The 17,533-nt window shown below is 43.1% G+C and overlaps 1 protein-coding gene across 11 annotated transcripts in view; it reads right to left on the reverse strand.

Moving 5' to 3' along the window:
* Positions 1 to 17,533, reverse strand: part of SEMA4D (semaphorin 4D) — a 134,717-nt gene that overhangs the window by 59,292 nt on the left and 57,892 nt on the right. For all 11 annotated transcript variants that reach the window (XM_028749559.2, XM_077936052.1, XM_077936053.1 and 8 more), the window contains one exon: positions 1,791 to 1,910. The gene's annotated coding sequence lies outside the window, so the exon portion shown is untranslated. The remainder of the gene's footprint in view (positions 1 to 1,790; positions 1,911 to 17,533) is intronic.

Consider the following 17,533-nt stretch of genomic DNA (forward strand, 5'->3'; position numbering starts at 1 on the left):
CACTGATTCCCAGAAGTAAAAAACAAAACAAAAATGTGTTGTTGTTTTTTAAAAACACCACTTTTGCCATGCCACCACAGATGAATTGAGGTACCTAAGAATATTTTGGTTTGCCATACAACTGGCTGGTCAGGATTCACAAGTGGAACATGCCCTGATCTTGGAGTGTGGGGGGGGGGTCCTTAAGTGACCTACCTAAACACTTTATTATTATTGCTGGGTTTTAAAAAGAACCACAACTACAAGTTGTAATAGAAAACATCAAGGAAGGTAGGTTCTATTAGTTATAATATGCAATTGTAGTAATATAAATTCTGTTCGTATTAGAAATAATATGCAACTTCAACATGAAAAGAAACATTTTTTTCATTGCTAGAGAAAAAAGGTCAGAAATTAGCATTCATATAATGCCAGTGACACTGGTTTACTGATCATTCTGAAAGAGAAAGGCGTCCCCAACCCCATCCCCATTTTCCTTCCTTCCAAATCAGACTTTGTACTGTGGCAATGGATTGTATTGTGCCCAAATTTTTCAACCCAACTGCACAAAAAGCCATTCCATGATAAACCAAAAATACATGCACATAAGAAGTTTTCTGCAGTGAAGAAAGTTACCCAGTTTATCAGAAAACTCAGCTAACCAGGCGATTCTACTGTGAAACTATGGTAGAGTCTACTGCTGTTTGTCTGTTTATTTCATAAAATCTATATACCACTTCATTATAGAAAAAATATCAAAGAGGTTCACACAAAAATGTTATCTCCTCTAACCAGTATTATATTATTGCTTGATTGTTTTAATGTAAACTGATAAGCATTAGTTATGTAAAATGCATGAAACCTTTATGATCTATGCAAATAATTTGTTATCTGTAGTTAAATTGTAAAAGTCAAGTAAAAAAATTTCAGAAAAGAAAAGACAAGTCAGTTGACAATGTCAATGGCAGATCCTTTTCTGCACTATGGACTACTTGGATTGGGGGGTGGGGTGGGGTATACAAAGCAGAAGAATCCATAAAGTGCTTGTCCCATAAAATTAACATCACAGAGCCCAGTTGAGGTTCATTATTGTATCGCTACCACAGCAACAAAAACATTTCTAACACAAAGATTTGCTTATTTTTAAAGAGAGAAGTAAAGGACTATTATGATTCTTGAAATAATAAAAAGGGGTTTTTGAGTCATACATTTCACAGCGCTATCTATGAGCCAATGAACACTTTTAAAGATATGCAAACAAAAAACGGGGGAAAGGGGAAATGTAGATCAGTAGAGCCACCAGGGGGAAAAATGAACAGAATAAGAAGCTGGCTAGAATCCACTCTGTAAATCAGTAAACTTAACAGCAAATTAAGCTGCAAGATTCACTGTGCTAAGGGTCAAGTTGTTGGAAGAATCTGGATCTAAGTTTCTTTCTACCGGGCAAAGATCACCAGCAACTTAATTTGGGGTGGGGTAAAAGTGATATAAGGGACCTGGGTGGCGCTGTGGGTTAAACCACAGAGCCTAGGGCTTGCCGATCAGAAGGTCGGCAGTTCGAATCCCCGCAACGGGGTGAGCTCCCGTTGCTCGGTCCCTGCTCCTGCCAACCTAGCAGTTCGAAAGCACGTCAAAGTGCAAGTAGATAAATAGGTACCGCTCCAGCGGGAAGGTAAAAAGAATCCCCACTGAAAGCTCCTAACCATCAATTAACCATCAATTAACTTACTTTGAGAGATCTGTGTGTAGTATTAACACACACAAAGGGGGGAGGATGGAAGTGAAATTGAAAAGATGATATAATACAGTACCTGTCACCATTTGGATTTTTTTTTTCTGTTTTCCTTCCCAGGAGTTAACTCTTTAAAGTATCTGTTTTCTTTATGGCATAGTAAATGAGGTCCAGCAAGGTAGCCCAGAAATCTTCAGTACTGTTAAAGAAAACAAAAAAATATTATTATTTAATAACTTTTATTCATCACTTTTGTGCCACAGCAACTCAAAGCAAGTTACAATATTTAAAACAAACATGTACGTCCATTTAAAACCAGCATTATACAAGCAACCTAAAATATAATTCTATTTTTTGTTGTTGAATAACTAGATTAAAACATCAACAAACAAAAATTGTAGGTTATGAAAAGGGACACAATCCCCGTCTCTCTCCCAAAAGAGGTAATAATAATAATAATAATAATAATATATTTATACCCTGCCCATCTGGTAATCATTGTAGAGCAACCTAAGAGGTTTCTGTGCCAGTACTAGGCTTAAAAACCGATTGAATTTGATCTAGAAAATTCATGCAAGACAGCCTAGTATGACAACATCTGGAGGGCCTCGGGTTCCCCACCTAGCTATGCAGAAACTGGAAATATGAGTGATACACAAATAAAATGCAGCCTGTATTAGCTCTGGCAAGGTCCCAGTTTACATGCAGATCATTGGGAAGCACGATGGGTTCAATTCACAATGTGCAAGGATGTGAACCGCCCTGAGACTTAGGGCAGTGATGGCCAAACTTAGCCCTCCAGCTGTTTTGGTACTACAATTCCCATCATCCCTGGCCACTGGTCCTGTTAGCTAGGCATGATGGGAATTGTACAGTGGTACCTCGGGTTACAGACGCTTCAGGTTACAGACGTTTCAGGTTACAGACGCTTCAGGTTACAGACTCCGTTAACCCAGAAATAGTACCTCAGGTTAAGAACTTTGCTTCAGGATGAGAACAGAAATCGTGCAGCGGCGGCACAGCAGCAATGGGAGACGCCATTAGCTAAAGTGATGCTTCAGGTTAAGAACAGTTTCAGGTTAAGAACGGACCTCCGGAACGAATTAAGTACTTAACCCGAGGTACCACTGTAGTCCCAAAACAGCTGGAGAGCCAAGTTTGGCCATCACTGATATAGGGTTATCTACAAATTTAATAAATAAATAAATAATATTCTGCACAGGTGAATAACCTCAATGAAGCCCCACACTGGTGCAACTTGACAATCTTATTTAATACAGGGTTTTTGATATTCAAGTTCTGAGATAAGAAACGTCTTCCGAAATAATTTTTAGGGCTCCAAAATGGCAGCATTTGTACACAGCCGACCACTAATTTGTCACTGGTACCACACACAAACCATTTCTGGTGTATAAAAGCTGAAGCACGACACAGCTTAGTGGGTAGGCCGTACCGTTTGATATTTACATTCAAAGTTAGTAGCCTCGTAAATCTGACAAGTCTACAGTTGTGACAAGATATAGCTGCCAAATGTTTAGTACTTATATGAAACGAGAGGCGGGCAAGAAAGCAGTATGATGAAAGCCTGCGCCCAATAAAAGCAATAGCAATTCCTCTACCAACTCAAATTAATTCCAGTTGGAAGTTCATTTCAAGTGGGAGAAATCCCAGGCAAAGTGGAATCGTCAGCCGCCACTGTGGTGATCTAATGTAGCAAAAGCCATATTAAGTGCAGGGTGCTTTTTCTGCCAAGCTGCTTTTAGGGAATGCAAATGCTTAATTCACACTTTAACATCCCCTCCCCCAGCCTTGGTGGCTTTTAAACAGATTTAAAAGGGGGTGAGTGGAATCAAAGCACTTTTGCAGCTATTACACAGGTATCTCAGCTTTTGAAATAATCACACCGTTAAGTATTCCAAGGCTTTCTGGATAGTCAACAATAGTATCGAGTTGCATTAATTCATGACAGGGCTGGTTATAAATGGCATGAAACAGCTGTTGCCCAGAGGATTTAACTCTGTAGTGTTATAGAGAGCTCAAAGAACAAAGAAGACCGAAAAAGAAGCAGGAGAAGGAATGCAGGGAAGCTTTTCAGAAGGGAAACGTCTTGCTAAGAAACTTTGCCCTGGTTACTCTCCTTTTGGGTCCCATCAAATGCAACCAGTAATTTAGAAACCAAGAGGAGAAGGTGCTTCCTCTCTAAGGCTGCAATCTTATACCCAGCTGCAATCTTATACCCGCTTTCCTGTGAACACAATAAAACTTACTCCAAGCAGACATGCATATTGCACTGTAAATTATGAACAAAATTTGAAGTGTCTATGTGCACGCGAGCACACACACAACACACACATACAGCACACACTACACACACACACACACACACAGAGGTGCTAGCATTATCTGAAAATGTTAAATGTTATGCTGCTTCTGTTGCTGTTTGAGGATATAATCAGCAGTTTATACCTCCAACATCTGATTTGCAAGACAAAGCTCTACTTACAATGGAAGTTTACAGTCTGTAGATTACTGAATGATTACTCTTGCTTCTCTGACTCTTGCTCAGCAATGCTACTGAAAAGTTATAGCTCAAAAGACAATTCTAAAGAAAGTATGACAAGCAAAGAACTCAAATTGGTTTCACCAAAATACAAGATCTTTTTGGCATTCTGCAATACATTTGTTGTTCAGTCGTACTTTTACAAACACTCGTTCACTCTTGCCACAAAACTACTCTCTCTCTCTCTCTCTCTATATATATATATATGCGCGCAGGTGTTTAAACACGGTTAGCCACATCAAATGTACTTTCGCAAGAAATTTCAGTCACATCTTCCTCCAAGCCTACAACCCCACAAAGAAATATATATAGTCTTGTATCAAGGTGTTCCTGACCAGGAGCTGTGCTGCCTTAAAAAAAAAAAAAAAAAGTTTGGCAACCTTGAAAACTGCACACACTTCAAATTCCATGTTTCAAGCAATCTACAACTAAGTGAAAAACATTTGCAGAAGAACCAAATGAGAGACTCCCACAGCCCTAGATAGGCTTCGTATTTTCATCTCAAATCCTCCCACCTGACGCAGCATTGCATGTTTATTGCAGCTGATTTTACAAGACCTTTTTTAAAAACCAAAAACAACCTACATAGACGATTTGAGTCTACGCACCCTGGGCTAAGCTAACAGCAGTAATAGTTTATGACATGATAAATGGCAAACAGCAGCACCCACCAACATCTATGCCATTTTTGTATATTCTGTAGTTCTTACAGGGCTGGGTACCCTTGCAAGAAACAAGTCGTGCAATAGACCAGTAAAGAGTGCTTCATTGATATGCAGAAGACCAGCAAGGCTATTTCCATCTAGACTATCTCAGATGGTTACTAAAAAGTCATTTGTGAGATTACTATATATTAACTTTAATGTGCCTGTGGCAGCAATCGTTCCCCCAATGCCAAGCCTATGAATTGAGAACGCTGCCCTCAGTTCAAATGAGTGCAAGGGAGGATAGAACTCTATTATAACACACAGAGCTGGCCTTCCAGCACTTAATATCAGCCATTGGCTTCCTGCCTGCCCAGGAATCAAAACTGTAGAAATAAATTGCTATTCACAGCGTGCCAGTAACTCTGACACAGTTACACATATAAGCACACTGGGAAATGAATCTCAGGCCGTCCAAGACGACATGTTGCAAATAAACTCCAAATAAAACCCTTCATTTATCCCTTTTTAAGCCACGTCCGCCTGGAGGGAGAGGTGTGTGCTTGGGAATAGTCAACTGCTCTGAGGTAGTGATGGATGAACCACTCGTTCTTTGTGATTTGCATGAATGATTGTTCAGAAGTCCGCATACCTCGTTTCCACATTTCTCTACAGGCGCTTTTCGCAGAAGTTCATACTAAAGAAGTGGCGTCCAGCGGACTGCCAGACGAAAGCGCCAATGGTTACTGGCTAAAGCTGTGTCAGGGCATTCCAACTCGCTGCTGACAGCAGCAACACTCAAAAAATGTACGAAGGCATGAAGACAGGCTTTGGGGCAACTGTCAGGAAAACGGCATCTGTGAAATCATTGTCTGGAGAGCTCATCTCAGACTTCAGCAAGTAGATGAAGGGTAGGTAAAGGTAAAGGACCCCTGGGTGGTTATGTCCAGTCAAAGGTGACTGTGGGGTTGCGGAGCTCATCTCGCTTTCAGGCCAAGGGAGCCGGCATTTGTTCACAGAAAGGCCAAGGGAGCCAGTGTGGTGTAGTGGTTAAGAGCGCTGGACTTGTAATCTGGGGAACCGGGTTCGCGTCTCCGCTCCTCCACATGCAACTGCTGGGTGACCTTGGGCTAGTCACACTTCTTTGAAGTCTCTCAGCCCCACTCACCTCACAGAGTGTTTGTTGGGGAGGAAGGGAAAGGAGATTGTTAGCCGCTTTGAGACTCCTTAAAGGGAGTGAAAGGCGGGATATCAAATCCAAACTCTTCTTCTTCTTCTGGCTGATGTAGCTGGCATGATTAAACCACTTCTGGAGCAACAGAACACCATGACGGAAGCCAGAGCGCATGGAAATGCTGTTTACCTTTCCGCCACAGAGGTACCCATTTATCTACTTGCGCTGGTGTGCTTTTGAACTGTTAGGTGGGCAGGAGCTGGGACAGAGCAATGGGAGCTCACTCCATTGTGGGGATTCGAACCGTCACCCTTCCAATCAGCAAGCCCAAGAGCAGGGGTCAGCAAACTTACCGTGCCTCGGGCCGGTGTCTCCAGCGGGCCGGAGGGCGGGGGAGTGCATGCCCATGTGTGCACATGCTATTTCCAGCACACTTCCAGGTCGGAGGAGCATTGGAAATAGCTTGTGCGCATGTGCACGGGCCTCCCCCAACCTGCATGTGCACCAGAAATAACACTTGCGCATGCGCACAAGCTATTTCCAGTGCTCCTCCGACCCAGAAGTGGGCAACCGTGCAACGCAGCAAGGTAAGAGCGGGCGGTGGGGGTTGCAGTGGGCCAGATAAATGAGTCCTTTGGGCCTTATCCAGCCCACAGGCCTTAGTTTGGGGACCCCTGCCCAAGAGGCTCAGTGGTTTAGACCACAGCGCCACCTGCGTCCCCATCTGCAGCAAGCAGATGAACCAATGAGCAGAGCACCAGCAAGAACTATACTTGCATAAAGAAACCATGGTCTCAGAGACTGCAACAGACATCATCCGGACTCTGCCTGTCTTGTAAGAGTTGGGTGTCCCTCCTCCCCTTGAAGAGCTGAAGGATGCTATCAACTTCTAGGCAGGTGGCAAAGCCTCAGGACAGGATGGAATCCCAACCAAAGTGCTGAAACCAACCTCAATTCCTCCCTTAGGACACACCTCCATGGCTTTGTCTTTCAGTGTTGGGGGAAATCATCTGTGCCACAAAACATGCACGACTCCAGCACTGTGACCCTCTATATAAGAAGAAAGGTGATTGCCTTGATTGTAACAACTACCGCGGAAGCTCCCTGCTCCCTGCCTGGTGTTGTTCTCAACAGATGAGAGTTACTCACTGACAGTGCAACTGTACTGACATCCAGTCCGCTGTTAACAACACAGATCTGGATACTGAACGTTTTTTACTGGATTTAGAGGCAGGAGAGAAAGAGTTGGGAGTCAACAGCGCATTGGTCCTATATACAGGTGAACAAACCAGGTGTATGGGAAATTCTCACGCACACTTACCCCAAACTTTAAATCTCTTCATAACTTATAAAGATTTAATTTGCTTTAAAAAGTATAAAATATAAACGCCGAGATTTTTCACCACACGAGGGTGGTTGTTCTTTGTCCTTTTAGATGCACCTAGCAGTTCTCCGTTACTCTGCTGTAGATCAACTTTCAGATATTTTGGACGGCAATTCCCATCAGCCTTAATCCATTTATATGTAAAGCATATTTTAAAAATACAGCTGTGATTGAAAGTTGCATGTGTGTGCAAAATTATAGACGTTTCATGTTTAAAGCCAACTCGTAATAGCACATACAACCAGCTGTAAGAACACTCACAGAAACTAATTTAATCAGCCATTTAGATACTAGCAAAATCCTGGGTAAGCACCATTTTAATCAGGTGCCAGTTTGTGTGGATATTTATTATACTAGCAGGGGCTGATGGGAGTTGTAGTCCAAAAAACAACTGGAGGACGCACCAGGTTGGCAAAGGCTACTGTAGATATTCAGGTCATGTGATCAATCACACAGCTTATTATCACTGAAGAAAAACAAACCGCTAATTATTTTGGCAACTGCATCACACCAACAGGGAGTGGGGGAAATCCATTTGAATATGAATGACTGGAAGCCTGGAACAACTGAAATAGAAGAGCATAATAGTGATCTTCAAAGGAAAACTTAAGTTTTCTTGAGGCTCTGTTATATGAATTACAACAACGCTCTAGATTCATTATAAAAGCTGGAATTATTACAACTTTGCAGTGGAATGTTCAAAGCGTCCAAATATATAAAAGTAAGAGATACTCCAAGATGCAATTAAAGCATTTATAAACCTCTCTCTTTCTGCTTCCTGTTTATGCCTCCTTACTAGGAGACACAGGCAAATATCCAACCGCTAAATCTAAGTGCTTGTTAATTTCAAAACCCTGCCAAAATAAAAGCTCTGGGGGAAATTAGGCATTGGGGAAAGAACAGCCCCTACCCCCCAACACTGGAAACTTAATACTGAACACATCCTCTAGAATATGCAAATTTTGGGGGAAAATTTGGCAAACTTATTTATTGTTTTGCAATAATCTCGTGGCGGCTTCCTAGGGGAACCAGTATCTGTGTCACATTAATTCACTTTTAGTGAAGGCAGATCAAAAAGTTACATAGCCGCCTTTTTCACATTCCCAGTGTAGTTCTCCTAACTTGACGAAGGACAGAGAGTGCAAGTTTGCAATGCACTTTAATTGTCGAAGGTGGGGAAAAAATCTTCCAATATCAGGCATTTTGCTGTGCCCCGGAGATTCCATAGCTCATGAGCCATGGGATGGTTCCAGAAACTTAATTCCCAAAGGGGGCAATGGCAGAGTAAGTTGGAGAGGAATCCACACCTCCAACAGTTATAGTTAGGCGACCGCATCCTTACAACAGAGGCCACTGCAGGGTCTATTAGGTCAGAAACGACAGGGTTTTGTTGAGGCAAACTTATTTTAAGGTTCACAGAGGATGCAACAATAAAACCGGCATAACCGACCTCGTAAGGCTTGCAGCCCCAAAACTCACTAACTATAAATATGTACGTATGTGTTGGCTACTACTGCAAGTACCGTTCTAAAAATGGTAGCCACAGAACTGTCCTGCGCACGCTGTGCTTAACCATGAAAGTAAAGTGAGAACATCTGTGAAAAGAAACTTCTGCCAGGGGATGAAATGCTAAACCACAAAGCCTGCATTTCGGTCTACTGTGAGTAATATGCTCCTTGACACTTAAACCTATTAACTTAACACTCCCGTTTCCATTTTTTATTTATTTTATTTTTACAATAGGTTTAACTGTAAAAATAACCACAGGGTTTTACTGTGTGGTGAGGCTACTATTTCTTTTTTTATCGCATCGGACCCTGGGACCTAAAACGGCCGTCAAGTGGTTCTCTGTCTCCTGCCTGAGAGGCTTTCATAGCGACTTGCTCAACTGCTGTTCTGTCATGGCATGTCACTGCAGTCCAACCATATGGGCAAACCACAGCAAGAGAATACTAATGAACACCACAACTTTTCCGAGGCAAGTGAAAGGCAATTCTGTTAAAAACCTTGCAGCAGGCCTGGCCTGACCATGAGGCAGACTGAGGCATCCACCTTGGGCGGCAGAACACCAAGAGGCGGTGCACCTGCAAGTGTCTTGCCTGCCCCGCTGCCTCCAATGGAGAAGGGGCGGCAGCTTCCCGCGAGATCTCGTGCGCCCCGTGAGATCTTGCTGGTGTCACGGGAGTTCTAACTCCATATTGATCCACTTTTCAAAATAAACCAACAAGGAAAATATGGAATAAAAGCCCCCTGCATGCTAATTAGATCTAAAGATCTGTTAAAACAAGATTTTGAGTCACATACAGGAGAGTGACAGACTGATAAGATGAAGATGGACAATTAGAATTAGGAAATTGGAACCAACAGGCAAGAAAGCAGAATATAAACAAAAGATATTGCCTCTAGAAAGCAGGACATGGGGAGTCCCCCGAAATTATTTGAATTTGGAATATATAATTGGTGATATTGTATTGTATTTGATTTGATGTGATTTGATTTGTTAATAATTGGAAGATTTTTATTGTAAACTGATTATATATATATATATATATATCCAGAGCAGATTCCAGCATATAGTTAGCAGAGTAAAAACTTAAACATGTTGCAGGATTCCCAAACAATAGACCAGAGGCAATTGTATTTCACCCAGCAGAGCTTTACTGCTACTGAAGGCAAATGAGCATAATGATCACAAATCCGACACATTCAGGATTGGCACTGTCCATAAGAAATCCAGTTGCAGCAGACTTAACTTAAACTTACAATAGCTTATAAGAAGTCTAAACCTTAACACTCAGCATACTATGTACAAAACACCACACCAGAAGGAAAAGACAGAAAGAGAAAGTAAAACCCAGCCTCCTTCTGACCTATTTTTATATTCCGCATGACCTTGACAGAAGAGATAACAGGACCAGTTTAAGCCAGCTGCACTCAGCTTCTCTGAAGGAATAACCCAAACATCATGAACCTTCTGCTTGCTTCTTTCACACAGAGAAGCCTCCCAAACCCCCTTGAATTAATTAGACTAGGAAAGATCTCTACACATCAGATCAATACTTTCTGTACTAAGAAATGCAAACTGACAGCTGGCACCTGCCGCACAACCCAGGTGTGGAAGGCTTTGGTGGGGATGGGACAGTGACACATGCTGGCCCTGGTCTGGGGACAAATGGAGGTGTTTTTTTTTCCATTGGCAGAAAAGTAGGGCAGATTCAGACAGAGACTCTGGGCAGGCAGGATTTCGCCCCCATACGTCTTCTCTTTTCGCCGCCATCCGCCACATTCCACAAAAACGTACTCAATGGTATGTGGCAGTCATACACACGGCAGACCCGTTAAAATCAATGTGCTCAAATGAACCTTATTCTTTCCGTACATGCCTTCCTTGACAGGCCTCACCCATGATCAGCACAAGTCGAACCCACTGGTATGCGGCCCAAGAACATCATCAGAGATTGCCCTCGTGTCCACCTTACATAAAGGCAACAGACAGACAGACAAGGATGTTTTGCATTCTTTTCTTGTGCCAACCTTCCATGATGGAATATGACTACTTAGCAAGAACATTCTTCTCTATATTAAAAAGTTTGTGTGGCATCGTGGCAATCACGAAAAGAAAACAAAGGTAGTTTTGAAGATCTGCCTCCTTGTTTGTTTTTCATCCTCCCTTCCACAGAAAAAAGCTCTGTATCTTTTTCTGAAGGCAAAAGCAAAGAACAGGAAGAAAACTAAAAGGAAAAGCACCCTGAGGAGGCTTCGCCCTCCTTATAAAAACAAACAACAGCGGGGAAAGACTACTGCTAAACAGAATACAGGGGAACGTTCAGGAAAAGCTGCAAACCTGTTGTCTTTCTAATATCTCCAAAGAATGAATACACATTATATAACAATCAAATTTAATGCTACCAATGAAGTAAGAATGAACAATTCCCTTGAGGCCAAATCCTTCTGGAAACATTAATTCAGCCACATTCAGCCAACTCAACATATCAGCGCTCAGAAGCAAAAAACTTTGATTTTGGGGGGTTCACTTAACAGCCTGTGCTTTGAAAGGGAGCCCAGATCAGAAACAGGAATGAGTTATGTCTGAGTGACCAAACCATTTTAATGCATTTTACCTGTCTTCCAAATCAATCCAATGGCCACTGAACAAATAATTAAGAAGGCTTGACACGCCGGCACAAATTCTCCATCTGTGGTACCACAAACACATCTGAGACATCGTGCAAGGCAAACATTGTGGGTTGGTTATGGGAAGTGTCAGATTCAGAGTCATGCAAAATTGTTGTGCGGTGCAGAAATCCTTACTGCCATAGCTTTGACTACATGTCCCATGTTTGTTCTTTTTCTTAGTAAGGTCCTAGGACAGGGCGGCAACTGGCAGGCAACACAACCGTTAAGAGATTCCCTTCTTCCTCATACATAAATAAATGAGTGTGCCTTCTTTTGTCAAACGGTGCTGTCCTGGCCACAACCAGGGTGAAGTAGTGCTCCTGAGTGTGCTAACTTTGTTTCATTTTTTTAAATTATTGTTATGGGTCCCAGTCTAGCCAAAAATGGTGGTGAATAAGTCCTACTGAAAGTAAAAGCATGTATATTCAATCACAGCTTAACTTGTTCCATTGGTTTCCAATGGGACTCTCGGTGTAAGTACATTAAGGTTGCCTAAAGAATTTTTAAGGGACGCGGGTGGCGCTGTGGTCTTGGGCTTGCCGATCAGAAGGTACCACTGTAATTGCACCTAGATTGGGGCATTCAGCCATACATTTGCTCTGCAGCATTTTAAACACCGCAGAGTAACACAAGAGTTAAACAGTGATGTGAGTTTGCTGGAAATTTTTGAATTGCAAAATTTGCCAAAAAGCCTTCCTGTGCAAATTGAAGGTAATTTACATTTGTTTATTTGTTTGTTTCAGTCTGCATCAGAAAAGTGATATGATTTAGAATGTTTAATGCATTTGTGTTTAGTGAACAAAGCTTAAAAAAACAACCAGTGAAATGGTCAAACTTGTCTAATATTTATTTACAATTGGCATCCATTGGTTGTTACTAATGAACATATAGAAACGGAAGATTTCCCTAAAGAAATAAAGTTCTGGGAAATTTTAGGTCCCATGTCACTGGAGCAAGGTCCCTGGCTCCAAGCAGCTTACAGTCCAAAGGTGCCTAGGACTGGAGCTAATTTGACTCAGCTAATTTGATCTGCAAAAAGAAAGGAATGATTTACAACAGCAATTGGTGTGTGTGTGTGTGTGTGTGTGTGTGTGTGTGTGTGTGTGTAGGGAGTGGAAAGGAAATCTGTATAAACTGTGGGGATTCGTTACGCAATTCAACGCCATTATTTTTTAGCAGCAGGCCCAGAGCAGAACAGAATCACAGAGAGCAAATTGTGAAACAAACCTGTACTGCCATGTCTTATAAATACTTTTTGGGTCGTGTTTTAAATGCATCAGTTCAATTAAGGAGTAACGTAGAAAAACACTTTTTAGACAGGACTGTTTGTTCCTTCACACAAAGCTTTGGGTTGGCATGAAGTATAGGTCACTTTGACCTTTATGCTAATAACTGGGTATCAGAAATCTACTGCATTTTTGTACCATATAACTCTCTGTTCACAAACCCAGGTGCAGATCTTTCAATACATGCACTTCAAATTTCATATCAAGTTGTGCAAGCGCATGCCTGCGTGGGGATTAATGGAAGCTCTACTTGCACAGCAGCCTCATTGGTGTTACATGGATTTTAACTCCTGCCAAGCCTAATAAGAGCTTTTCCCCACCCAATCAAAATGAAATACAGGGCGAAGAGCCATTTATGACAAGCTGGTGATAAAAAAGAGGCACATATGAAAAGGAGATAAAAAGAATTTTCATATCCCAAAACTCTGCTGCCATAACTATTAAGAGTCATGCTTACAAGTGTGTGTTTCATGCATAAAGTGATATGGCAAGACAGGGAGGGGAAAAGAAAACTGAGAACTGATCACAGATGCATCATAGAAGGGTGCTGATAGCCTTGATCCCATGTTCTGCTAGGAGGGACAGGTACTGAGCCTATTCTTTCGCACTCACAAACACAAACTCAGAAGGTTCTGCAGATCTGGTTACTAGAGCTTCAAGTTTCAAGGTGCACAGTCCAGTTTTGCTTGAGAAAGTGAGAAACAAAACAGCACAGCAAAAACACTCAGGTCACATGTAAACTGCAAATATGTGGCCTACCAGAAAGGAGGCAATGGCTGCTTTTCTCGTCCTTTAGCTCTTCTGCTGCTGTGCTGACCTAACCCATGGTTTGGCTTTGGCTGCTGTCCAAACCTAGGCTAGCTCTCCCAGTCAAATCACGAGCTGTAAAAACCCTTTGGTTGCAGCTTGTGGTTTGTGATGGCTGAGCCCAGCTCAGCAGCAGAATGACTTGAGGAAGGGCAAAGTGATCATTATCTCTTCTCCAAGAGAGCCTGCATGTTTCCTCATTTGCGCTATGCCATGAACTGGCATGAGGGACGCGGGTGGCGCTGTGGGTTAAACCACAGAGCCTAGGACTTGCCGATCAGAAGGTTGGCAGTTCAAATTTTGTATTTTAATAAAGTTGTGGCCAAAATTATGCCAAAACCTTAAACAGAAATTCTGTGTGGCTGGGGTGGCTTGGGGACCTCGACACGCAAACAGTCAATAGGCCGGCAGGACAGCGTGGCTGGGATAATAATAATAATAATAATAATAATAATAATAATAATAATAATAATAATTTATTTATACCCCGCCCATCTGGCTGGGTTTCCCCAGCCACTCTGGGCGGCTTCCAACTGAATATTAAAAACAGTACAGCATCAAACATTAAAAACTTCCCTAAAGAGGGCTGCCTTCAGATGACTTTTAAAAGTAAAATAGTTGTTTATTGCTTTTACATCTGCTGGGAGGGCATTACACAGGGCAGGCGCCACTACCGAGAAGGCCCTCTGCCTGGTTCCCTGTAACCTTACTTCTCGCAATGAGGGAACCGCCAGAAGGCCCTCGGCGCTGGATCTCAGTGTCCGGGCTGAACGATGGGGGTGGAGACGCTCCTTCAGGTATACTGGACTGAGGCCGTTTAGGACTTTAAAGGTCAGCACCAACACTTTGAATTGTGCTTGGAAACGTACTGGGAGCCAATGCAGATCTCTCAGAACCGGTGTTATGTGGTCCCGGCGGCCACTCCCAGTCACCAGTCTAGCTGCCGCATTCTGGATTAATTGCAGTTTCCGGGTCACCTTCAAAGGTAGCCCCACGTAGAGCGCGTTGCAGTAGTCCAAGCGGGTGATAACTAGAGCATGCACCACTCTGGTGAGGCAGTCCGTGTGCAGGTAGGGTCTCAGCCTGCGCACCAGATGGAGCTGGTAGACAGCTGCCCTGGACACAGAATTAACCTGTGCCTCCATGGACAGCTGTGAGTCCAAAATGACCACAAGGCTGAGCACCTGGTCCTTCAGGGGCACAGTTACCCCATTCAGGACCAGGGAATCCTGCATTGCTCTCCTGCCTTCCCAACAACACACATCGCTGCCGCTAACCAAAAGGTCAAGGAAGGTTGTGGGAGCTGGGTGCATGCGCATTGGAGGACTGGTTCTGTTGCTGAGTGAGTCTGCACCATGAATAGCTCCTGCTACCTTGACCTTCTCCTTCTCAGCAAGAGGCCGGGACATGTGGAGAGCAGCCTTGGCTGCCACTGTGCAGAGTCTCATCCTTTCCCAGTCCAATTTGAGTAGTGTAGGAGAGAAAAAGAAGACTCCTTGTTTCGTATCCTGCTAACGCTTCCCCTCAAATCCCTCTTCTCGGAATTATGAATCCAGATGATGTCATATAGAAGCTGCTATCTGCAAACACCTGTTTCTACAGCAAGGTCAAGACATATCTAAAGAGTCAGGAAATGAAGGATTTGTGTTTTGAATTGCGCCACACTTAAATTTCGTGATAATGTTTTTTGCATGAGAAACCAGACTGCGCACTTCGTCTTTTGAATAGGTGTAACAGGTGTTTTTTACAAATGCAAGTAGCGAAATTAATAATGAACTAGCTTCAAACCACCTCATAAATTTATGACAAGTTTTTAAATGTGTGCCTTCCAACTTTTGAAGTCTTCTCCACCCCAAGGACTCAGGTCAATACTTTTCCTAGTATCAGAAAGCAGATGCAAGGAGCCTTTGGAATAAAAAAAGCACCACACCAGCACTTCTTAGCATATTAGAAAGATGTCTATTTCCCTTTTACATGAATTAGCTGGCCTAATTATAGTAATCACATGAAATGTCACATAACCCCCCCCCCAAACCATTGGCATGCCTTATTACCACATGCAACAAGCCGTGTTTCTCTTCGCACTAGTTGCAAACAAACCAGCTTCCCACATGAACTGGGCTCTGACACCAACTCAACCTAGAAAACAAAGACCAGCCAAATCCAGACTGCCATTTCTCCCAGCACTTGTTGCTAGGAAACCTTTCATCCGCTGGCTCATTTGTCGATTATCATTTATTAGGCAGAAGTTTAAATCATTTTAAAACACAGGCTTCATTTTAGCTTTGTTCACACACACACACACACACACACACAGAGAGAGAGAGAGAGAGAGCGCGCACACACAAAAACTTTTTATTAGTTTTAGGTTCACCCTGAGGGCAGATTTTGAAATAAATGCATTGTAGCTCCTGTAGGAACCAAAAGAACCTTTTTGGTGAGCTGCTTGTTCTGAACACCTCACAGCATGTGTAAGGTTTTTGTCATAATAAACCATTTCTTCCATGACTGAACTAAGCTAATGTTCTATATATTGCTCAAGAAAGGGAAGGGGGGGGGGGACTTTAAGTATTTATGGTATTCTGCTATTAAGCTTTTTAGCTTGAACTCATTTTTAAAAATTAAAATAAAACAAGTTATTTTTAGCTCCGATATTGCTTAAAAGATTAGAAGCCTGCCCTCAGCATCACGGCAAATTGACTGCTAGCCATTACGCTGCTGCACTTACAACGACCCCCATTTTCAAGATTTCCAGCATGCCCTTGACAGGATTGGAGGCCATTTGTTAATGTGGCTTGACACCGCATTTTTAAAAGCAAAAGGTGGCGGTGCCAAGCTAAGCTTAGCGATGGCGATCCAGCTACTCGCACTTTAAAAGCTATCTGCTCAAACTAAATGCAAGCTATCAATCCAGGGCCCTAATATTTTGTTCCGTTCATTCAAGTTCCTGTGCAGAGATCATCCTCTGGATGAGCTATCACATTCACAAAAAGGATGCTGCACACACGGTCCCCGTAACCGGATTGGGTGTGGTGTATTACACTGGGCCCTGGCCTTCGATCAGGGAGGGTGAAGTTTAAATCCCAGCTTAGGTATTAAGCCCTGGGCAAGTCACTGGGAGGTCACTGACTGACTGCAGCGCTCCATGGCCCAGGCAGAAGTTTCCCCAGCCTTTCTACCCCCCCAAGATCCTGTACCTTGGTTCTCAAACTTAATCCGTCCTGGAAGTCCGTTCCGAAACCAAAGCGTTCCAAAACCAAGGCACGCTTTCCCATAGAAAGTAATGCAAAATGGATTAATCCATTCCGAACATTTAAAAACAACCCCTAAAACAGCAATTTAACATGAATTTTACTATCTAATGAGACCATCCATCCCTAAAATGAAAGCAATAAACCAGGGGTCAGGAAGGTTTATCTTGTCTGGGCTGGATCAGTCCCACAGAGATCCCTCCATGGGTCGGATCATGCGCCCGCCCGCAATTTTCAGCATCTGTGTCTGTGCATATGCGATTTTCGGTGTCACGGAAGCAAGTCACCGCGCCACGATGGTGGGGAGGTCAGCGGTTCCCCCAGTTGACGTGCTGGGCGTCCCCGGTTCCCCCTTGGCAATGGCAGCGGCAGTATCAGCAGCCTGGAGCCAGCCTGGTAGCGCAGTTGGCTCTGGCTGGCTTCAGGAGCTGCCCACTGCCGTGGCGCCCGCCATTTTGCCTCGCCGGAAGTCCCCTATGATGTGTCTTGTGCCATTGAACCAGTCACACAACAGTCATTCCCTACTAATAAATCTACATC

The sequence above is a fragment of the Podarcis muralis genome, chromosome 11 (genome assembly GCF_964188315.1).
Source record: "Podarcis muralis chromosome 11, rPodMur119.hap1.1, whole genome shotgun sequence".
Taxonomy (NCBI): Eukaryota; Metazoa; Chordata; class Lepidosauria; order Squamata; family Lacertidae; genus Podarcis; species Podarcis muralis.